Source organism: Tympanuchus pallidicinctus, unplaced genomic scaffold, assembly GCF_026119805.1.
Source record: "Tympanuchus pallidicinctus isolate F22 unplaced genomic scaffold, pur_lepc_1.0 scaffold22, whole genome shotgun sequence".
Classification (NCBI taxonomy): domain Eukaryota; kingdom Metazoa; phylum Chordata; class Aves; order Galliformes; family Phasianidae; genus Tympanuchus; species Tympanuchus pallidicinctus.
The window spans coordinates 7,472,830-7,496,872 of NW_026294739.1; the positions used below are offsets into that span (position 1 = coordinate 7,472,830).

General features: G+C 39.9%; 1 long non-coding RNA gene across 2 annotated transcripts; it reads left to right on the forward strand.

Moving 5' to 3' along the window:
• The first annotated feature begins 1,600 nt into the window (after positions 1-1,600).
• On the forward strand, positions 1,601-22,637 carry LOC128082085 (uncharacterized). 2 transcript variants are annotated; one of them, XR_008207544.1, is made up of 3 exons: positions 1,601-1,664; positions 20,966-21,167; positions 21,512-22,637. It is a non-coding gene; the product is annotated as an uncharacterized LOC128082085 (long non-coding RNA). The 2 variants fall into 2 exon arrangements; XR_008207543.1 differs by lacking the exon at positions 1,601-1,664 and adding an exon at positions 16,867-16,982.
• Positions 22,638-24,043: the final 1,406 nt, after the last annotated feature.

Below are 24,043 nucleotides of genomic sequence, written 5' to 3' on the forward strand. Positions count from 1 at the left end.
AAAGAGGCACAGGTATCCAGAACCTTGTGTATCAGTTAGAAAACAAGCAAACAAAAGCACTCAACCCCAATTCCATGGGAATAAAAAATATGCTTATTGCAATTTTAATGAATGATTTACTCTCCTTCTTTACCAGCTGGCTTCCTCAAAGTAGATCAAGTAGTATTGACTGTACAGTAAACACATCACTTCCGTTGGTAAACAATATCTATGGATTCATCCCAAATGCATGTTTAGCTCTAGCAATGCTCCTCCCATCCCCACATCACTCATCTTAGATCAGAGACAGCTGAGCTATGGGAAGCAAGGTTTACCTATTATATATGGGATCAAAACCCACAGATTATTTTTAACTGGTTTCTTTTTTATAAATTAACTGATTGAATAGTAAAGTAAGTGTAATAAGGGATAAAAATAACTTGTCCAAGGTGTTAGAAAATAAGCTGTGGTTTTATAATTTGTATACAAGAGGTGGTCAGTGATTAGATCTGTCGTCATCAAAAACTTCCTTTAGTGGCTTTTGTTACCACGTATAGGATTCCCTGAGCATCTTCCAGTAGCACATTAATAATGTGACTAACATCTGCCGCATGATGTGTCTGTTGTCCTCTTCCCAAAGGGAGAAAGCTGTTTTGTGAAGTGTCTCGGCTATGGTTGTCCTTGTTAAATTCACATCACTATTCATTTATGTTAGAAAACGAATAATGAGAAAAGTGGTCACAACAGGAGGGAGTGAGCCTTATGCTCCTAGGGGAATTCCCTTCAGGGTCTCTGACTGTCTCTGGCAGACTTCTGTCTCCAGAGCAGACAAACTCTAGCCTTTACTGCAGAGTGCTCTGCCATGCCTGAGGAACGTGGGTGTTGACCACAGTCTTTCTCACAGAGCTGGATGTTTTAGACATCCTACATGTAAGCTGGTGTAAGTGGATGATCTGAAGCAAGCATTGAGATTTCAACCTCCAGTGGTGCAATGCAAGTTTCTTACTTAAAGATCACACTAATGCGTTCCTGCATGCACAGATTGCCACTAAAATATGATGGGTTTTGAGCTGTCATTACTCAATAAGTTCCAGTATAATTTCTAGCATACCTGTGACTTGCAGGCATCTGTATTTTATGTTCCACTGCCATGGAAGAGCTAAATGAGCTGTTCAGAAATTGATGTAATCTTTGATAAATATGGGAGGACTGACTTTCCTTGACAGCAACTTTTTAGGAGTAGAGAAGAATCACAAGGTGACAGAGTTTAAATTTAAAAAAAAATGGAAAAAAAACCACAATCCCAATCCAGTTCTAATGTTAAGTAACTTGTATAGTATTTGAATCACTACTTTTCTATACCACTGTTCCTTTGTTGTTATTGTTGTTCTCTAATATCACTTGTGTGCTACACTTTCTGCTTAGAACCAGGTTCCCCAAAATTCTTCAGTCAAACTGGGGTTTGAGGTGTTGCATAGCAATTGCCAGGTCATAGCCTGAACCAGTGTTGAACAGCAGGTGAGAATGCATGGCTAATCTAGGAGCTCAGGTGCAAGTGATGAAACAGAATTACCACCAGATCAATCCTCAACACCTCGCCCTCATTTAAGCGTTAGCATCTAAGAAAGTAGTGTCTCAGGATAGAGATTGCAGTTCTCTTGAGCTGTTGCTGGTCATCAGAAAAGGTGAGCTGTTTTTTCTTTGTTGTTATCTTTCATTGCTCCGCAGTGCTTGTATCCTAGTAGAAGGCACTGCTATCGCCTTCCTTCGCTCCCAGGTGTGAACTAGTTGGTTTGTAGCTGCTAGCTTGTGCTTAGTGCTGTTGCAGAGTTTAATTCTCATGCACAGAATATGCTGTTGAGATCTTTTTAAACTGGTATCCTTAAAAGTGGATTTCTAGGCATCATTTTATGCACTGAAAAAAGTGGCTTTTTGGTGGTGTGAGAGGTGATTGGTAGGAGGGAGTATTTATGAGAGAGGCTCTAAACAGGAGAGACTAGCTGCAGCTGGGTAGCAAAGTAAGCCTTGAATTGCTCTTCAGCTTATTGTTTGGAGGTTTTTGGCTTGGAGGTTTGTTTGTATCTTGGCTTTTTTTTGTTGTTGTTGTTGTTGTTGTTCTGAAATCCTCAGCAGCATGCAGGGCTTATTTTTGAGGTGATAGAAGTGAGAAACATCACTCAGCAACTTTGTGCTGCAGGACAAGATCTGGGAGCGTAGGAGCTCAGCTTTCGTGGCCTCTGCTTGAACTCTGAGGCAACACTTTCCTATCTGATGCAATCAGATAACTTTTGTGCTGTGCAAGTAAAGTGGTATTTTTCCCCTTTCAGCCTACTGCACTTCTCCCTGTTCATGCTTGCACTAAGTTACACAATCATTCTTGTCTGTAAATAAAAATGAGTATATGTAACATGTGAGAATTTGAATGTAGTTCTTTGATGTGAACAAAGGACTGCTTTCCCATGCCTAGTCATCCATCTCCTATGTAAATAATTCTGATTGCCAGAATGTTACTGTTGGATTTTATAAGCCATTTGTGAGCAGAGGGAGAACGCATCCTTACTGCAGAATGCTTTCCCATCGTATTTATCTGGTACCACACTTAAAGGGAATGTTTGAAAATATGTTTTTAGGAACTTAAAATAACAGGCAAATCATAAAAATGAGATTGAAATGTACTAGACCCTTTTTTGAAGTGACAGTATGTTGTATGTGAAACTGCAGGGAAGATGTTGCTGCAACTTGAGGCTTTCCTTCCTTTGACTTAGTGGATGGCTGGTGAATCTGAATGGATCCTGGTGTGACTGTCTGAGCAGGTTGGGTTAGCTGAGTCAAAGGGCTGGGTGCAGTTTTTGATCAGGGTTCTTGAGTAAAATGTCCTTGAGTGATGCTGAGGCACAACTGTGCTTTCAGACTTGGACTTCAGAGTTGAAATGATAGATTAGCAGATATTAGGAAGCTGTATCCGTGGCAAATCTAGGCCTTCTAATAATGTGATTCCAACTGTAGTGAGAGAATCCTCAACATTCTAACTTTCACTCGTGTGAAATGGCACCGCTTCACTGCAGAATGGCTTTGATGCAGTGTAGGCCACTGACCCGGGAGGACCCTCCTGCCTATTTCCATAGACCAGCAGGAGAGCAGCACATCTGCTCACTTCGATGTTGCCCAGTTCTCTCTCACCAGTGGATACCACAAACTGTTGATCAGATGACTCCAAATGTACACCTTCATTTGAGTATCAGCATCCAATCTGACTGCTAAAGTATCTTCTTAATAAATTGGTGTCGTGCTGGCAGCAAGATTCCTCCTGATACCTTTTCTTTTCTTCTAGAAATCCACCCTCTCCAGGAGCAGTTTGCAGCGTAATGTTTCCTGTACCATCCATATACATTTTTTTAACCATAAAAATGCTGTTGATTTTGTGCTTGATTTTGTTTCTTATTAGGAAACTAGGCTGTTTTTTGGATCCCCTTCTTGGACATTCCCTCCTGAAATGAACTGTCAAAAAGACTGACATATTCTGCATAGATAAGGTCTGACTGTAGCATGGAGAGATTTTAGTGACATTCTGTTTTCCATCTGCATTCATATCTAAACTAAGAGATACAGAAATCAAAGTGACTTCCTTCAAGTCTCAGAGGGAGAAGACCATTCCAGATAGAATCCCAAGAGGATCCTTTGGTTCCCAGCCCTCTTCTGTAACCTCCAGACCACACTGTCTCCCTAATGTGCAGTGCAATGTATTTGGCCTGAACATTAAATTGCAGTTTTGGCAATGTAGTAGAAGTTCCCTGGGCTCTCATTTGTGCTGTAACTTTAACTTTCCAGATGACTTTCTCATTGTGGCTTCTACAGTCTGTTGACTGTGCACATCATGGTGAGCACAGTGTATTTAGAGAGAGTTTCTAGGGCTGCAGTTGCCCATTCTCATGTCAGCTACTCAACACAGTAAAATTCGTTTCTTTGTTACAAAATGAGAGTCACAAAACATCACATGAAATGTTTTATTTATCGTGGCTTTGTCAGTCATCTAGCATAAGTAAATTTATAGTGGACTGCTGCTCCTTTTCCTCCTCCCCCAAGCATTTTGGGGTTATATGCAGCTGTGATGAACAGCAAAGCCATATTGCTCAGAGAGCCTCTCTGGGCTCTCGCCTTCTGTGCCCCTCCACTGTCAGAAGAGCATTAATTACCTGTGGTCAGTTCCTGAATGCAGGGTGTGCTGGCTGGCCATGGGTCACTGCTACAGAAGCCTGCACCATGCTTGGAAAATGAGAAGGAAGTGTATTTAACTTGCTTGCCATTAATAGGACTGCAAAGAAATTAGTCTTTTAAAGTACAGAAAATGTTGACAGGAAACCAACTCAAACTGTGAATATACCTTTACTGTTTACAGGCAGTATTATATCCTTGGTTGTGTCTGATAAGAATTGTCAGGATTGTGGGTAATGATCTTTGCAACTTGCAATTTAGAAATAATAGAGATCTACTTTTAGATATTGTCTCCTAGAATAAGTTAGTTTATATCCTTTATTCTGAGAATACATGCTAACACTGTACAAAAAAATCTCAGCTAGTCAGTCATAAGACTTCCTCGAATACCTCCAAGTTTATCTAGATGAAAGCATGACACTGAGGCCAGATTGCATTGGAGAAAACTTGTAACCTTGCAGACTTCTTATAAAATTTCTTATAGAAGTTATTTGTGTAAATAGAAATGTCCTCCTGTCCAACGTTCTATTGTAAGAATCCTTCCCAGTAAAGTTATTGTAGTCTTTCTTCTGCTGAGCCCAAAAATCATCTTAGTGTTCCGCAGTATAGTCACCTAAAAGCTAGTTCAGATTTTTATAAAGAACAGGGAGGAAAATTAGCTTCAGGCTGAATGGGAATAACTTCTGTCAGATGAAGATAAGTCCTTTTCCTTGACATGGCACAACTCTGTGCTCTTAGTTTGGCATCTCTTCAGATTCCCTTTTCTTGTTCTTTCCCTTCACATCATCTGTCTAATAGATATTGTAAAGAAAGAAGTGATGGAATTGAAAATGAAACAAAATAGCTTAAAAAAATAATGACCTTATATTAAAAACAAAGCAGTAACAACTAAAAAAATCAACCCCTCAGCCCTTCCTCTCAAACCAGCTGATTTTTATGGCTAGAGGCTCCTAATGAGTGAACTTGGAGCCAAAATTAATCCTTTCATGCAAAGATGAGAAGTTCCCACACTGAGTGCTAAATGTCATTACTGCATCTCTGATGTCACACCACAAACATCCAATGTTGTTCATCTGTACTGTGAGCACATTCCTTTATTGACATTTTTATTTTTTTTCCACCCATTAGGTCAGGTCTGGCAGTGAGGCAGAACACAGCTTAAGAGCTTGTTTGACGCCTGTGGCTTCATGTTTGCCAGCTGTTTGTTGTTTTACCTGTCTTGTGCATAGATCGCCTGGGATTTTGGGGGTTTCCTAACCAAATATTATTAAATACCTAAAAGTGGAAAATGTTTAGAGAATTTTGTCTTGTATGGATCAGCCCTTCCGCATATTCCCAATCGCGAACACACCTTTTTGATTTATCTGCCTTAAACTTGAGCTCCCGTAATCCCCAGTATGCATTGTTATAATGTGACTGGGTAGTGTGTTACAAATAATAATTACAAAAATCAGATCTGAAATTAAAACCCTTGGTAGCTCCCTTGCACAGTTCCTTACTTGGGGTATGAGAATATGAACATCTAGTGTTCTGCAGCCATTTGGTTGTCCTTGCTGGTTATCGGCTTGTCATCACGTACCTTTATGTAACGTTGTCATTTTTTACATCCTGTTTATCAAGCTCAACTTTTCAAAAAGAACAAGGCATTTTAATGCAAACATCATCATATCTTGAACATCAGCATCTATTCTCCTTGAAACTACCAGTGCATACAGCAAAGAGACAGAAGCTGTACCATTTAGTCCATAGTAAATATAATAAGAGCTTTTCTATTAGTCATCTCCTAGAGCTGGAAGATGTTACCTCTGTTTTGCTCATTCTTATCCATTCAAATAAGCTAACTCTATAATTTCTGTAAGACAGAAACAGAATCCATATTTATTGTCTTCTAAAGAGCTTGACAGAGAAATAATGGACTAGAGATGTTTCTGTCCCTTCAGTTCCAGCCCTTCCGTATAACCACACTAAAAGATAAATATAATAATAACAAGGTTCCAGTTTTCAGGGCTGAGCAGGGTAAACCATGGCATAGAAGTGGGCTCAGTCAAGCTGGAGTAGATTATTCTGGAGATAGACGAGAAGCCTTGTAGTATCCCTGGCAATCCTTTGTGTACAAACAAATAGCTACGATCTTCAGAGGATACATGCATTTGTCCTCTGTTTCAGTTCAGGCCCATCTCCAGACTGAGATCCCAAGTGGAGCATTATCATAACTTGAATCGCTGTTTCCTGGAGGCTGCATGTCTCGCACACTGTCCTGCTGTGGCCAGGAACGCACGAGGCTTGCGTCACCATTGAGAACATGTGGTTATATAAGTGGTATCCTAAGGAGAGACAACAACGTGTCCCTCTCAGGGAAGATGTCTGAAAACCTGGCTGTGACCTAAAAAAGGCACCAAGAGGCTGAGGAGTTGTTTATGGTGTGTCTTCACTGAGTTAGAAATCTGAATACTGGCGGATTTTTACGAGAGAACAAAGATTACAGGAACACAGCAAAGGCCTTGTGTGCCCCCTCTAGCAACAGCTGGGACTAACAATTCTCTAGAAAACAAGCAAAAAAAAAAAATATATATATATATCCAGCTTTTGAGTCAAAGCAAGACTTGATCTCTGGGTCTGTGAGTTCTAACAAAATCAATAGAACAAAAGCTTTGACAGAGAAATCAATATAAGTTATAGGCATTCAGAGTAAAATATTGCAGCAGATAACAACTTGGTAGTAGTTTGAGGAAGAGAGAAAAAAATGTGTGCACAACTTATCAAATCCTTCTACTGAATTTGAGTCTTTCTCTAAGTTTTGAAGCATGGGGAAAAAATGTGGGCTGTTCTTGTATGCCTGAGTTTCAGTTTGGATTTTCATTGTCTCAGGCTCAATTTCAGAGAAAGCAATTATTCCATGGCTAAGGAAACATGGATGCATCAAGCTTTTAATAACTATGTTGTGATGAGGTGCAGCACAGAGACTTTTAAATTGACAACTCACATTATATTGTGGGTGGTGGTATTAGGAATCTCTCATCACAGTGTTGATGTTGCTACCTTGGTGAGCCAGGAAGGCATGCATCATTCTGTATTGGTTAAGGTTTTTTCTTCCCTGTGTGTTTTCAATTAGAACTGAATTGTGGGGATAAAAAGGGCCAGGTTTATCTGAACAGGGAGGCTGTTACCCATTTTTATCTGTATAAAGGAAAATTTTTAAGTTAATTTTGAGGGTCTCCCAATTTCTTCAGCTTCCTTATCCTCCTTCTGACTGGAGACATCACTTGCAGCAAAAACCACAAAACTATGACACCTATGGTCTTTCTCAGTGAAACTTCAGTCACTGATACAGTCATCCTTGCTTTTGACAACAATAGTGGGTTATTTTGCTTGCAAGCAATCCTAGGGTAGTGATTTAAGGAGTCTTGCCTCTTAATCCTTCTTGCGTGTCTGTGACTCCATCTCTGCAGCTCACTCCACCATTTACTTTTTTTGGGTTTCAAAGGCATCTTCTTAGTGCCCAGTGATAATATGAGGCCTATGAAACAAGAGGAATATTCAAAGCTCTTTTCAGCTAAAGTTTTCTACAGGTTTAGCTACAGCTGAGCATTTTATTGGTCACACTGATCCTAGTTAGATAAATGCTTGAGTTCCAGTGCGTAGTTTGCTTGCTTTGTATTAAAAGATCCATTTTCAATGTCTCAAAACATCTCTCTTGCTTTTTTTCTGTTGTTTGAAATTCCTTTTTGGCACAGTGCTTACATACTTGTTTTGACCACACAGCAGCGCAGCTGAAAAAATTGTCATGAAGTTCAATAAAGGGAAAGTGATAGCCAAGGCTGAGTCATTGCGTGTATGAGAGCTGGGAGGAGGAACTGTTGGACTGTACTGACATAGATTCAGAAAATGCTGAGGAAGAATCTATCCCAGAGGATGCTGGCAAACTATCAAGAAACAGAACAAGAAACAAAATAAACCATGGCTCCACAAAGGGGTGGAAACCACCCCCCACAAAGTCAGCCAAAGAACTTTCCATCACAACATCCACATTAGACTAATTCTCCCTAGTTTTCTCAAGATGAGGCAGCCACAGCTTTGATACTTATAGCAGTTTCTTTAAAATATTGATTCAGCAGATATTTAATGCTGGACCATTTGCATGAGCTGAAACATAGGTGCTGCTCAGCAGATGCATGCAGTGGCTGTGATGAAATGTCTTGTGTACTAGGGTGGTGTGCCTGGGAAGGGAAGGGGATCTGGGGGTAACAGTGGTCAAGCAAGCAGCTACCTGTGTAGCAAGAGTCTGATTACACAGCATCCAACTGGTGTAATAGCAGGTCACGGATTCAAAAGACCATTGGGAGTAGCCATGTCCAGTCAGGAGACCAGACACACATCCATGGTGATGAGGCAGGTCTGAGGTGACAAGTGCAGAAGTCGAGCAAAAGTTCGGCAAGGTACAAAAGCCAGGTACAGTGTGCCTATTGCACGGCTCAGAGGAGGACCAAATGCATCTCTCAGTCCAGTGGGTGAAGGGTATGTGGGCAGGCAGTGCAGTTGAGACTTCACAGCATCGCTTCTCACACCTCTGCTGTTTTTATGGAAGGATGATCCAAGGTTATGCAGGGTTGTGGTATTGGAGCGGACTTGGACATAAAGAAATTAACCCTTAATGAGGGAAGATGTTGTAGCAGAGGATTATAGAGGAGGGTGACTGGAGTGCTCAGGGTAGTTAGAACCTGCTGGCCCACTCACTCCAGGCCCTGAGAGCAGAGGAGAGGGATGTGGTGAATCCAAGCAGGGCTGTGTCAGGAGAGCTGCAGGAGTTGAAAGGACCACTTCTGTGCACCCTTTCAGTTCTACTGCACGGTGGCAGCACTGTGATTATCTGTGGGATCTGTGTTTCTGAGAAAACAAGGCGTAAGACCATGTGAACTGTTTCACTGCTTAGTTTGTTTGCAATTGCAGGAAGAAATCTCAACCAGCACTGCCTGTAGCAACCACTCACTCTGCTCCAGAGGTAGTGCACCTAGAAGAGGTTAATCAGAGCAGAATCTTCCTTCCTTCTGTTCTTTCAAAATCCTATCACATCTCTTTTCTTAAGAATGAGAGGTTAATAAACATCTTTACTTGCATTTCATTTTTAGAGGCAGAGTTAACTATGCCTGTGCTACTTGTCAAACATCTGTGGACTACATAATCAACAGAAAAAGATGCTCTGCAGACTAGAGAAATCTGTGACAATTCCCACAACTGTGCAAATTCTCAAAATATGGTGGCCTTTTTACTTTGTGCTGTCCTTGTAAACATGCAAGCTATAGGCACCTCTTCATATCTACCCACACAGACGTAGCAGTAATCACTCCTAATTAGCTCCTTGTCTCAAATGATAGGACCATCTTCCTGTCTTCAAACGAAGATGCAATACACCCTCTAGTAGATGGCTATAACATGGTTACATTGAGCAAGCAAATTCCTTTCTTGTCAATTTTTGTGCAAACTTTCCAATGCTCAAATGAACAAATAAAACTCCTCAGACTCTGTTTTTCATACTGTATGGCTGACAGTCAGGTTCATTAAATCACTGATAGCTCTCATTCTTATGCCCTTTTCAAAACTGTGTGTGCTATAATGTATCTGCTAGACTACTCTTGGATACATCAGTAGGTAACTGATAAAACTGAGTTCCACTCTATAATATGCTGGACAACATAGATTAACAATCAGTGGAGATATCAGGATTTAGGACTTGACATAATTAAGGGGAAACTTCCTCTCTGGTAATCATGCACTTTTGGATCGATGTCTGTGAGCTGTGTAGAAGACATTGGCCTCAACTACCAGTAAATTTAACTCTGGTTTCTTGTTTACTTATGTTCAGTTGGGGTTATATTCTGTCTTCTAATGGATATGTTTTTGATTCAAACAAATAAGGAGCAATGTCTTAGCAAAGAACATCAATTTTTGTATTCATGCTTCAGGGTGTCTTTAACAAAGTTTTGAAAAAGTTCTCCTTATTGGGTATTCTATGTCCTTTGATTATTATTTTCTCCCCTTTCCTGTTAATTTTTCCCTCAAGGACATTGCATTCAGTTATACATGGCAGTAAGTGCTCATTAGCAGCTCCACTAGACTCATTTCTTGACTTGTGCCAAGACAAGCTAGTGCATTGTCAGGACAGGGGTCAGAACATCCTCTCCCCTGTGTGCTCCAGAACGAGTTGTTCCAAGAAATGATTCTCTTAAGGTCATACTTTCTGACAGAAGACAAGTTTAGAAGCGAATGATGGAAATCCTACATTATAACTTTATTAGATTTTTGTTGTTCCTCTTATCCCCCTGCCCATTTTGCTTACTAGTGTTCCTTGTAGAGATCACTGGCATGTCGCTCCTTGAGGATATTGTAGTTTTCTGATAACTGAAATCTTTAGATTTCTTTGTATGGTCCTGGTTGCACAAATTTCTGATAAGGAACACTTCAAAGATTCAGGGAATCTCATCTTTGCAATCTCCATAATTATTTTGGCTTCCAGTGAAGATTTTCACAAAGAATAACCCCAGTAAAGTGAACAGAGATGTTCTTCAGAGAGAAAGAGAGAAATTTCTCGATAAGTAAACTGCATGTTTAAGATGGACTCCTTTGGCATCTGAAATTGAACAGTATGGAAAGAACTTCAAAATATTTTGATTTGGCCAGTTCCATATGGGTATATCAACTATAAAGGAAGGTCTTTGAGGTCTGTCAGGAAAGGAAAGCATCCAGAATACTGGAAGAGAGCAAGCATGAAAATCTACTTCAAGAACAAGATGAAGGCAAAGAGAAAGAATTGTCAATTCAGTTTTGACTTCCACGTTAGAAGATGCAGGTCCTACCACTTGAAAAAAACTTTGTAAATTGCTTGATGCTGTATGTGGCAATTCTCAGAACTGTGAAGGACTCATTAGTACTTCATATCCTGCATTCCAGTGGCATGCTGAGAGCTGAAAATTTGTGAGATGCTTTCCCAGATACAGGCCAGTGGTTATTATCTATATTTAACTCTACTACAGTAAATCTCATTGTTTAGTACATCTAGATGATGAAACATGATTTAATTGCTGATCAAAACCTGAAAATGCCATTTCTGCAGTAAACTCCAGTTAAGTCAATAACATCTGTTCTTGGTATTTGAATTTTGCTTTCCTCTTGCTTTGGAGGCTTAAACTCTCCCTATCCCATCAAGACTGGTGGGCAACTATTTTGAATTCTGGGGCATGCAATCCATGTGTTTCCTGCAAGGTGGCTTGCTTAGAGGGTAGTCAGTTCTAGTTTCCAAAAGCTCCACTGAATTAGTGTTAAAGAGACCTCTACAGTCACCACTGATTTGAAAATGCTTATACCCATTATAACAAACCTACTCCTGGAAGATCTCAAGTTGTCTGGCTTGTTTAGGCTGAGCATCTGTTGCTTTGCACTCATGCAATCCCATTGTTACTGGCTCCAACTCTGAATAGAAGCATCCAAATTAAAGAAAAAGAAGAGGTAGAGCTGGATTCCTTGGCATGTGGCAAGTTGTTGAAGGAGAAGGGTATGACTGAATAGCAGTGGATGATGGCCCTGGGGAGTAGCAGTTCAGTGGAAGAGCTGGTGAAGTTGCTTATAATGATGTGTTGAGCTGTGCACTCTCACCTGCACATTGGCTGGCAGATCTGAGCACACAGATCATCATGTTGTTCTGTGCTCGTTGCTGAGACAAAGTTTTTTGTTGGCACAAGCACTTTGCCATTATGTCTATATCTAGATCAGTGGTTAGCTAGATTTTTGAGCTGCCTCAACACGACCTTCTCTGCAAACTTTATTTTGCAAAGTTATAATTGTCCAGACTGCAAGCTTCAAGCATTAACTTTTTGAGCTTTGTCTTGTCTTGCTTCTATTGTGAGTGACTGCAGTATCCTTCACTAGGTAAGGATAGGTACAATCCTTGGGTTTCCATAACTGCACATCACAAGTGTAGGCCCATTTCTGAGTAATGGAAATACCAAATGTTCTCCAGCTGGGCATGAGATCTCTATATGGAACTTAAGCATTTAATGGTAAAGGGAATAGGTCTGAGCATCCCTTTCTGGGCAGAGGAATAGTGGGGCTCAACTGGGGTTGGGACCTCCTGGCCTTGGAAGCCTGACCATCTGCACCCTCACCCCCCCCCCCCCCCCCCTCCACCCCAACTCCTCTGCAGGCAATGAACTCTCTGGGTGAGTTGTGTCAGACTGAAAACCCTGGAAAGTCAGGATAGTGGAAGCAGGAGCTAATGGGCCTTGCATGTTTTTATCTCCATGTCAAGCCTTTTATCTTCAGTTTCCTGATGATTTGATTTCCCATCTGTGCAGTGCAGAGCTGCAGGCAGGCTGGCAGGAGCCTGGGCATGGTTCCAGTGCAAGATAGGTTTCCACGGTATTTGGCTTTTTACAATTGCTAAATGCTTTGATTTTGATGAATTGGCATTTTCCTATGGAAAAACATGCCTTTGGAGACTTTCCAGTCAGAATGTAACCAAGTTTCAGCATATTGCAAAATTCCTCCAGATGAGGATTTATTGTGTAGCTATATTTTTAGTAATTTTACCCTTCGCTGTTTTCTTTGTATCTTAACAAATAGAAACAAATGCAAATATCATTATTATATATGTTGTAATGAGGTTGTCTATTTTTGCCTACGGAAAAAGGATATAAGTATAGACCCTTAAATACAATACCTGGAAAGTAGGTAAAATTCTTCAGAAGCCCTATGTAATGAAATAGTGAATTTTCAAACCTAGTTTTGCAGTGGAGCAATATGAGACGTCATGAAACATAAAATTAGATTAAATAATTCAGTATTTGCTTAGTAATTTCCTTCTAAAGCAGACTTAGCACATCTTAATGGAATTCATAACTTTGAGCAGACGTTTGTGAACATGTGTTTATATTCAGTGTTGGTTGATTCTTACTTTATGGACCAAAACACAGCCAGGGCTGCTGGGAGAATCTAATGGTAAATCAGTGCATGTGAGCAACACTCAGAGTGGCAAATGCAGCCCTTCTCTGTGCCTCTATGAACACAGTAAATGTGAACCAACCATCATTTTGGGCTTGTAACCACAGGATGGCAGATAGGCACTCACCAGGGAAACTCGTATCTTTACTTCTGCAAGAAACTCATTCCCTTAAAATGAGTTATGTGAAGTAGCTAGTGCAGGCCCTTTCTCTTTATTGTGCTACAGTTTAATGTTTTTGAAAACCCCTCCTCCTACCGCATTTGTACAGAGTCTAGAATTCAAACCACAGCTCATCATTTTGTGTTAAGGTGAGGTATAGTAAATGAAGGGCCACTCAGATGAGTTGCATCAACATAAATACAGAATGCATCTTCACCTTCTCAAGCAGCTAAGTTGCCATATGAACACCATATGGGGCTGCAAGTCTGCTGAGTGTGTTTTCCAGAAATGTGAGACCGCCTCATACCCTCTCCAACCAGCAGCCTCTGGAAAAAGGAAAAGAAATGCTTTGTAATATTTAAGGTTCTGAGTATGATATCTTTTATGTTGGTTTTTTGTTTGCTTGTTTTAACCACGTGTATGTGCAGTGTAGCAAGCAACTTCTCTAAATGTTTCCAATGTGTGTAGCTGTGGTGTGTTTGTGATCACCTGCTTCTCAGGGCCAGGACTGAGCTGCATTCACCCCACATAAGCAATCAGCCAAACTGCTTTCCTGCAAGAACTTTAAGTAAATTTATGATTTGATTTTATCCAATGTAATTGAAATTTTGGCTTATATTTTGAGTGCAGCTGGCCTTATGTAAAGCTTCAATGGATGTGTTGAACCTGGGTCAGCTGAGCTGCTTTCAGATGATTTAATGCTGACATCTGCTGTTATCAGGATCATAACTTGTGATCAGCTGCCAGTGCTTCCATATATTTCAGAAAAATTATATTTCTCAGAGGGGAAAGTTAAGTTTATGTTTGCATAGTAGATAACTAAATAGGGAGGATTTTGTTTTCTTTTGTATGTATATCTATTTGTTAAACACAATCTTTAGAAAGAGTCTTGGTTTCTGAAGCTAATGAAGCAGTTTATTAATAATAGACATTGTTCAAAAAAAAAAAATAAAAATAACAACAGACTTTGTCAGCAAGCTTCTGCTTCTAGCACTATCCTAGGCCAAGCCATTCTGAATTTGGTCCAAAATCAGCTGTTTTTTTTTTTTTTCTTCAGATCAGAATGGGCAAAGAATGATCTTTAAATACCAGCTGCATCTTCCCAGCTGTTTGTGACTGCTTCAATCCTATACTTAAATTACAGATGATCAAAACCATTGATGATTAGTATTCCATATGAGTGTTCGAAGTCCCAGTGCTGCCATGTGTGAAATGAGCTGGTGTACAGAGCAGCTGAAAAATAATCCCAGCTTTAACTCTCTGCTCTGTCCCTGATGGGATGAAAAAATCTAAGGAGAAGGTGAACATCCTTATACTGTATTTTGCCTTGTTTTAATAATAGATTTTCATTTATGAAGTCAGCTACCATTAAGAATATTGACCTGTAATACAGCAAAAGCTATCTGGGAACTCAAATGTTTCTGAAAGTGGAATGCAAATGCTGCTTACAGCCATGGTTCATCCTCATCTTTAATGTTATATCATGCTAGCAAAACATTTATAGTGTGAGAGATGTGTGAGTCCAAGTATTACGCTAGTAGTTTAAACTAAAGACATGCCAGAATTTTCTGTGGTGTCCTCTGATGTGTATATATAGTGGAGTGAACAACAAAGAGGAAATGTGAGTGTTGCAAATCAAGCTCTTGCTCAACCCACAATCAGTATTCAGGAGAAAGCTTACACAGCTGCTTCTCAGCAACTGCTAATAATAAAGTACCCTCTTACCTTCTTGTACATAATGGCAGTATTCTTACCTAGGTGACCCACAGGACTTGACTGTCAACATCCAGGTGAAAGTTCTGCATCTTTATTTTCCTAGGTATGAATTTTACTACTCTCTTTGACTTCAAATTTTGAGATTTTAAACAATGTTTGCTTACTTGAGGTTCAGTGTATTGGAGACCATCACCTTTGGCTCGGACCCCTTCTGTTGTGAGGATGCTATGAGTTGGCTGGAGTATAGGGTGGCTCTCAACATGGAGCTGGGATGCAGCCAACTGGGAAACTAGGAGTGCTCCTGGATGCCCAGCCCAGAAAAACCTGGCATATACTCTTCTACTTTTGTTCAGCAATGACTGAACCATGACTGTTTGCTCCAGGAAAGAGGGTCTGATAGTCAGTTCATAGAACCACGGAATTGTTTGAGTTGAATGGGACTTCAAGCTCATCTAGTCCGACTGTCCTGCAATGAACAGGGACATCTACAGCTTGATCAGGGTGCTCAGAGCCCCATACAGACAGATCTTGTTCTTAATTCTGTTTGTTTGTTTGTTTGTTTAAATTAAAGTAAATAGATTCCATGATTTTTAAAGCTCAAGCCTTGCAGGAAATTTGTTCTGTTTTGGGCTGGATTCAGCTGGGGAGGAGTCCTTTTTAAGCAGAGGAAAAATTTCTGCAGAGATGGAAAGCCATAGGGAAATGACAGATTTAAAAGTCATCTAAATCTTCCATACCCTTGTAAAACTTGTCATTTTATTGTTTCTCATTTGAAAAAGAATTGTAACAAGAAGTTCTCAGGTTATACCAAGTCCAAGCAAGTACATAACTTGCAAAGTAAGATGTTCACATGAGAACCAGAGTCACTTTCAACTGCAATGCAGAACTCAATCCAAATCCTTTTTAAGCTTTTAAAGAATTATTATCACTTCCACAGATTCCATTCTGTTTGCTGTTCAATCTTGTGTAACGTGCAAGTAAATTAATTCATCACAAGTCTGTAATGTTTTCTGTTTATGTGCCTATATTTAGCCTGCTTTATTTGTCAAGGGTGATTGTGATTCATTCAGCTGCTGGCAAGTAGGCAGAGCCCTATGTACTTTTTGCAGTGTGCCAGAGCACTGAAACACAGAAAACCAAATGATCGGGCTGAAATTGTTCAGTTACTGGCATTTTCACAATGAAGACCACTTCTTATCCACTGTGTAGTTCTTCATTGCTTCAAGGATAAGAATCTTGTCCAAACAAGATTTCATGTTGCATCATCTGATCTATGTAATAACAATCTGAAGGCAGTCTTGAAATCCAATTTAGACTAATTTATGACTGTTTTTACCTCTTTTTTTTTTCCTTCCTTATCTCTTTAGTTGAAAAACCTGGTTTCTTTGGAAAATCCCATCTACAAAATCTCAAGTAATAATAAAACAAAAAAAAAAATATATTAAAAAAACAAAAACAAAAAACACCACAAAACAATGACAGTTGTTGTCACCCTCAGTTAAATAGAAAAAACTGGAAAAAAAAATCAAAAACAGAAACAATTAAAGCCTGAAATGTCATTGTGAGCTGTGGCTGAAGTTCTTTCTGTCTTTTTGCCTCATGGCCAGTTGCCTTTGGGTTGTCAATCCTGGAATGGGGCCTGGGGTGGGATGGGACCCGGAGTGCACCCACACAAACAGGGGCTCTGCACTGTAAGGGAGGAACAGCTCTGGACTTAGGAGTGCATGTGGGACTATAGGTACTAAATGTATTTCTGATTATGTGAAACATTTCATTGACTATAGAAACTTTTTCCTGTTTCAGCAATGAGGAAGAAAATGGAGGAACGGGGGGGGAACCTCTTTAAGGAGGAAGAAGTGGTGGCGATCAAATACCTGATGTTGGATGTAAGAGTAACACAGCAAGTGTGCAACCTATAACTCAGGTGTATTATCTCATGCCTTCACTTGCTGCTTAACCATGTGTCTTTTTCTATTCTCTCTCTTTTTTTTTTTTTTCTTTCCTAAATAAATTGGTTGCTGTCATCTTCTAAAAGTTTCCTACTGTCTGAGCTGCTGCTATACTTCACTATCATACTTGGATAATCTTTTTCATGTTTCCTGTACATTTATTTTGTCTCTTCTAATTCTGTCCTTCAGTTCTACTCTGTCACTTGAGGACTTGCTGCCTTACCTCTTCCAAACTCTTTCAGGATTGTCCACACTTTCATAGTACTTTCTTTCTTCCTCTTATGGGGGGGGGGGGAGGGGGGGAAGTGAAGGGGGGAAAGAAAGTTTAATCACAACATCAGTTCCCCTCAAGTCACTAAACTGCAGGAATTGTGTGTTCTGGTTATATACAGTTGGACTGATCTAGTATTTTTCAGTGACTCTGAATCCACTTGACTGAAGGCTTCTTTCACTAGAGACAAAATTCTTTTTTTGAGCTGTAGCTAGAACAAGCTGTTTGATCCAATGATGGGAAACAGTTGATTCTGATCTTGACCTCTATAGTTTTGGTTGAATGTTGAGTCATGAGCATGTATTTTTCCCGTCAGCAATCAGTGCAGTTACAGTTAATTAAATATATAGTGTTCTCTTAGACAAGCCTAGATGTTGGCATGAGAGCTTAAACAGTTCATAGTAAAATTGCTTATCTGCATGAATAAAACACTTCTCTGTCACTGTTCCTACATAATGGACAACTAGGATAAGCATCTCACTTTAACTATTGGTTCCTGGCTCTGGCTAATGGCCATGTGCCTCCTCCATCTAACTGCTGTAGGAACAGACAGCTCATCTCTTCTGTGGCAGCCAAATGTGGAACACTCAGTATGGAGGAACAGCGAAATTCTACCCTTTCTTTCTTTTTGTTTTGTTTAAGCAATGACAACTTTAAAAGTATGCAGCACAGTTAGACGTGCACATCAAGAATAGGATGTGGTCCACCTGTCATACAGTTCATGCTGAGGCTTTGCTTAGCAGGACTTTATTTATTAGCAGCTTTCTTATTTCATTTTCTTCCTACGCTTGAAGCTGGAGTGTTCTGCTGACTCACTGGGGGTTTGAAACGTGTGGTGCAAGTTGTACACAGATGAGGAAAAAAATCAGCCTTGTTTGAATAGCCATTCTTGATAGGATTGGGCAAGCTTCTTCAGTTCACAAAAGTTACTGTATAACTTTGCTTAATACCCATTAGGTGAAACTGGAGAACAACTTTTCTTTAGAAGCACTTTTGGAGAGAGATCCAGTAGTGTCTGGATTATTTTCTGCCATCAAAATGCACACTAGAAACTCTCTTATGTACAAATGGTAGGATTGAAGTGAAGTGTTTGACTGAAACTTGAACCTTTGTCTTATGAATCCTCAAATCTATCTGTCATTGAATTTTTTGTGCTTGCTAATACCAGTAAGTGTTGGTAGAAAAGTTGAAAATGGATTTCAGCTGGCCTATGGTTTGCTAGAGGAGCACAACTTCCTCTAGCAACAATAACTTCCAACAATACAAGAGAGAAATCTCACTTTTTTTTTTTGTTTTGTTGGTATGCAATTATTGGGAAAGCAATGCCCCGAGAATTATATAAAGGACACTGAGAAGAGTTTTTTGTTGGGTTTTTTTTCTTCCCTGTCCCTTTCAGAAGGAAAACAAAGAAACAATGATCATGCAGTATTAAGTCTAGCCTTAAATGAAGAATTTTTGTGTCACCAAGCAGACTGCCTGAGAGCTTAACAGTTTGCAGGAACTTGCAACAACAAAGCCTCCTTTTGCTGACAGACCTTTGATAAGATACATGGAAACAGTTTGAAAGATGTTACAGAGCATATGATGAACAGGACTTAACAGTGGTTACGGGGATCTGGTGGCACACCACTGAGGTATCCATACACATCTTGATTTCTCTAACAATTCAAACCCAGCCTTATCAGTTTTTTCTTGGGGACTTCACTAGCCAAGACTTCTTGAGCGCCTAATAAGAAACATTAGGCAGCCTTCACAATGCTGTTGGGAACGTCTCAGCCTCCTGTGAGAATGCAGAGGTACATAGCTTTACAAGCTGAGCCATGTTTGTGCTTCTTTCTCAGAGAGGCCTTTCCTTAAAGAAAGAAATTACGTGCCTAACTGCACTGAGGGTCTGCTTTCCGTTTTCCTCTTTTCTTTGAGATGCGTTCAGAACTTCTAAGGCTCTGTTTGTTGTTTTCTCTGATGGAAATTACTCAGCAGAGAACAATGCTGAGGAAACAAAACTGTTACCTGGAGTAGATGTGGTTTTGATTGAAGCTGTTTGCCATTTGTAAATGTTTCCCTGTCATTGACTGTGATCCTGAACCTGTTTGAGGTGAGATTACAGTGCTACCACTATTCCAGTTAACATAAGCTGTTTCTTTTTCTGAACCACTTCAGCTCAGTGACTTGTAGCATGGTGTTTAAGGTCCACATATACTTTATTAGTTTGAAAAAAAAGTTAAGCCAAGATAGTGTTTGGCTAATCTTTGATGTGTTGGCTTTCATATAACTTCATAAAGATAGCAATTTAGCAACCTGGTGTGAGAGGATTCCAGTTATCATTTTTGAAAAGTTACTTCTAATTAAATTCAGACAGATCTAGGAGACTCAGCATCTCATCCATCTCTCTTGCTAACGTTTTGCACTGTTATACTCCTCTTCCACTTTGGTGCAAAAGTGTTCCTTGTGGTGATAACCATCTACAAACGTAACCCTCTCATGACAATGGCAAAGTTGCATTGATCTTCTTTGCAGCACTTTGCCCTGCATGGGCACTGTGTTTCTGCTACACTGCACGTCACAAGTGTCTCCTCTTTGCTTTGGACAGAAGGCAGCTGCTTTTCTCCAAGTGAAAGCCTTCCTTCAGAAGCCGCTGAGTTCAGCTGAAGCCTGATTCAGAAAATTCTTGGAAATTTCTTCCTCGTCAGAGTGTGCTCTGCTTTGCTCTTTGACACAGTAATATTTAAAGTGTTTTCAATGTGAACACACTGCAGTATATCCTTCACATGTTTGGCAGCATCAAGAATGGGGAATGCACGTCTGCAGCCATGGGAGCTCTCACAGGAGCTTTCCATGAATTTAAGCCCCAGATGATGTGAAATTGGCCTTTGGATCTCCGGAAGTTGCACGAATGATAAATGTCTTTTCAGGCTGTTTAGGATCACGTTAACTGGATGTCTTTTTTTTTTTTTTTTTTTTTTTTGGTTGTTGCTTAATAGATATAAAAACCTTGCTTCAAATTTTCTGCGGAGTTGAACAGATTGATATTCACAGGGAAATGAAAAAGAACTTTTAAAAATCTTCTACCCTGCCTATAATATCAGTAGCAGCACATGTGTGAACAACTATTGTGTCACTGCCTCTGTGACATTCCACTTTCATTTTGGTGGACTTGGAGAAAATATTTATGGGGGAGAGGTATCTTAATGGGGGACTCCAATGAACTGTATGCACAGACCTCTGGCTCGTTCTGTACTGCATCAGCTGGTACTGGGGCTTGGTACTAGGTTTAGGGACTGAAACTGGGGTTGCAGAGGCAAGTACAACAGGAAATCTTTCCCAGCATTACAATTAATGCACTGATTTTTTTACATCTTCTCAGTTGATACTTCTTCCTTGTTTGCTTTCATCTTCCAGCCAAGATCAGTTATAATGATTATAACTCGCCTATTTAAATCCCCTTTGCTATTTAATTAGTTATTATATTTTTCTCATATTTATTCTTCAAGGCTAATGCTGCGATTTCTTCAGCAGCTGTTATGTCTCATTGCAGGCTGGCCTCTTCTCCTTAGTGAGGAGTATGAGTGTGATATATATTTTTGTACATGCTTTTTATGATCACAGTCTCTTGCAAATGGCTTTAAGTTCTATAGGGATTAAAGACAATACATAAATCTCTGATTATGGTTATTATGACTATTCTAGCAAGAGCTGGCTGAGGAACAACGATCTGACTTGCTACAGCCTTTAAGGTTTTGAAATTCCCTGTTGGAAGAGGATCAAACTTTCCGCTGTCTGTGAAGCAGAGCTGTTGAGACATCCATTTTCATATTCTCAAGGTCAAGCATTTCTTGAGATTTTTCTCTATAGCATCAGTTAAGACCTCATAAACCTACCCTAACTAAATGTAAGTTGTCTTCACTGAGCCTTGCGATTCTAATAATGTTCTATTGAATGAAATAGATTTAATAAAATGTGTTTTGATGGTTGCCAATGTTCATTTCCAGAGTTTCCCCATGGTGGAGAAAATAACATCTTATATGCTCATGCTGTGCTCTGATAAATGTGAACTTACTGTAGTTACTTTTAGTGCTTTTGAAACAGATTTAATATTTTTTGAAACAGCTTTTAAACTGAGATGGGATTAGTAAATAATTAATAAGAATTTGCATTTTGGCTGCATTCTTTAAGAGAGTTCAGTATTGGGCCAATTTGAACATCCTTCACCCTTGGTTTTGTGTCTTTCTTCAGTCATTCATGTGGCACTTACCTTGGATATCTTCAGCAACCAGAGAAAGCAGCTCTTTAAAATGTATGGAGACAGCCACCAGATCATGGCAATATGCAAAAAGCGTGGCGTTGTAACAGAATTATGGAGTGACCTCTGGGACAGTGGTGAGTTGGGAATCAATCTTTTGAAAACTGATTTTCCCTTTGTGTCCTCTGCAAAGCCAGCTGATCTCTCCTGCACAGTCCTCACCAAGATGCAGCAAGCGGTGCTTGGTTTGCTGTGAGGAAATGGGGCCAGTGTGCCCAGGCGGATGCAAACTGTGGTCTGCGTTGTGTCAGCGTGGTCCTGGGGCATTGCATGCAAAGACGTGTGAATCTCAGTCTTCCTCGCTGCTAGTGCTCCCAGATGCACAGTGCAAACCCATATGTGAAGTGCGGTAAAAAAATACCAACAATAGAGCTGTAAACATGAGTGAGCACTGCTTGGTTTGTAGGAGTTAGGGATTGACTCCCCTGTGTTAATTGACACCCCTTGGGTTAATCACTCATTTACTAGAATGAATGATCACCATTCAGTGCAGCATGTGCTGTGAAAAGAGTAACAAAAAAGACAAATATCTAAAACCTATTGTTATGCTAAGGTAGATAAGCATGCAAATAAGTCATCACAGATTGAAAAGCAGTCTGCTACCAGGATGTGTTTTTTAGGTGTTCTGTTTTTGGTTGTTTTTTTTTTTTTATAGTTCTCACTGAGCTAGGAGAAGGAATAAAAATAAAATCAGATCTTGAAACCAAATTTCAGCTTTCAGAAGAATGTGATTAGAATATTTGTTTATCCTCCCACCTCCAACGTGCCACTTCTCTAGGGGATTCAGCTATTGCAATCATAAGAATGATTTTAATTTGTGGGAAATGCATCTTCATTTTGCCATGCTTATAACTTGCTGGAGGGAGACGAGACCCCTTGCTATCAAGTACTTTAATGGGAAACTTCAGTTGATAGATTATTGGGAGAAGCACTTCGGTGTGATCTGTAGGAAATTAAAAACACCTCCACTATCAACAATGGTGTCATAGCCTTGAGGTAAATACTTATTGCTGTGTTCTTATCTATGATTGGAATCCTTGGAGTTGCTCATGCAAATGGAATGAGTGGAATTGTCAGCCTCTACCAGCTGTGATAAAGTGGTACATCTGGGGAAGGTACCTCTACCAATCACCTTACATTTCTTAATTCTTCATTGCTTCCATTAAAGAGCCCTAAACCAAAACCTTTAAATCAAAATAGCATTTGTCTAATGGGAAGGAAAAAAAAAAACTGAGATGACATGTTATCCTTCTATTTTACTGTAATTGTGCAGAACTAGTGCAAGTAAGAATGCAGTGGGTTCTTTACAACTTTTTCATCACAAAATGTATTCATCAAGAACATTTTTGATGGAAAGATGATCAAAACTACCAAGGAATGTAAAAAAGTGAAGGGGAAGAATATAAAGAAAAACAAACAGAATTAGTTTGCCTCAGGATTCTAGTTCACTAAATTTTAGTCTGTGACATTTTCCTTTGGCATGCAAATGAATATAACAAAATGCCTGTTTTAAAGTATCACAGCAGGGAGAAAAACATTCCTTGTCAGTGCCACTGTACAAGTAGTTTGGATCCTGTCGGGGAGTTGCCCGGGCTCTTCTCAGAGCGGGCCTTTCTGTCTATTCATTTGCCGTAGGGTCAGCCATAGACCTGTACTGGAAGACAGTTCCAGAGGCTGGTTTACAGCTTTGGCAGATGCTTGTTTTCTGGAATCTGCCCTAATCCTATAGAGCAGAAGCCAGCCTGTACACTTCTTCAGCAGAATTTCAGTTTCACAAAGCACCGACATTAGTATGAACTGCCTGAATGAGTGTGTGCAGTGTCCCTCATCTTAGTTGAAGAGGTGTTGGTTGCTTCAATCGAAGATAGCCTTGGAATAGCCCGAATTCTGGTTGGATGGGCTCTGGGTAGCCTGATCCTAGCGACTGGCAACCCTGCCCACAGCAGGGGGTTGGGACACGATGATCTTTAAAGTCCCTTCCAGCCCAAGCCATTCTGTCAATTTATGTGTGGGGCAGCGTGGTCAAATTCACAGCAGAATGCTCATTTTGAATCCCAGCATCTCATAGGCATAGTTAATTTGCCTTCTGCTATTTACAGCAGTGATTTTACTTCAAATGCAGCTGAAAAACTGCAAAAAGCTTTCTGTTCTCTTTCACGTAGAAGTCAAGAAAAATTCTTCTATCAATGCTTTCTGCATTGAACTGCTAGAGACTGAAACAAAAAGCTTTCAGTGCAGACATTGCCTTCATAGATTCACAGCAGGAATTTGTACAGTGTTTTACTTCTGCTTGACCCAAGTCTATGCTACTCATTTCTGGTTGAAATCAATACAATTATATTAGCAAATACTGTTCTGTGGAGTGCTTGTGAGGGTGTGTGAGTACAGGGCTCAATACCAGAGAAATGTGTACAGACATTTCCATGGTATTAAAAATGTTACATTTCATCTTAAGATTTAAGTTC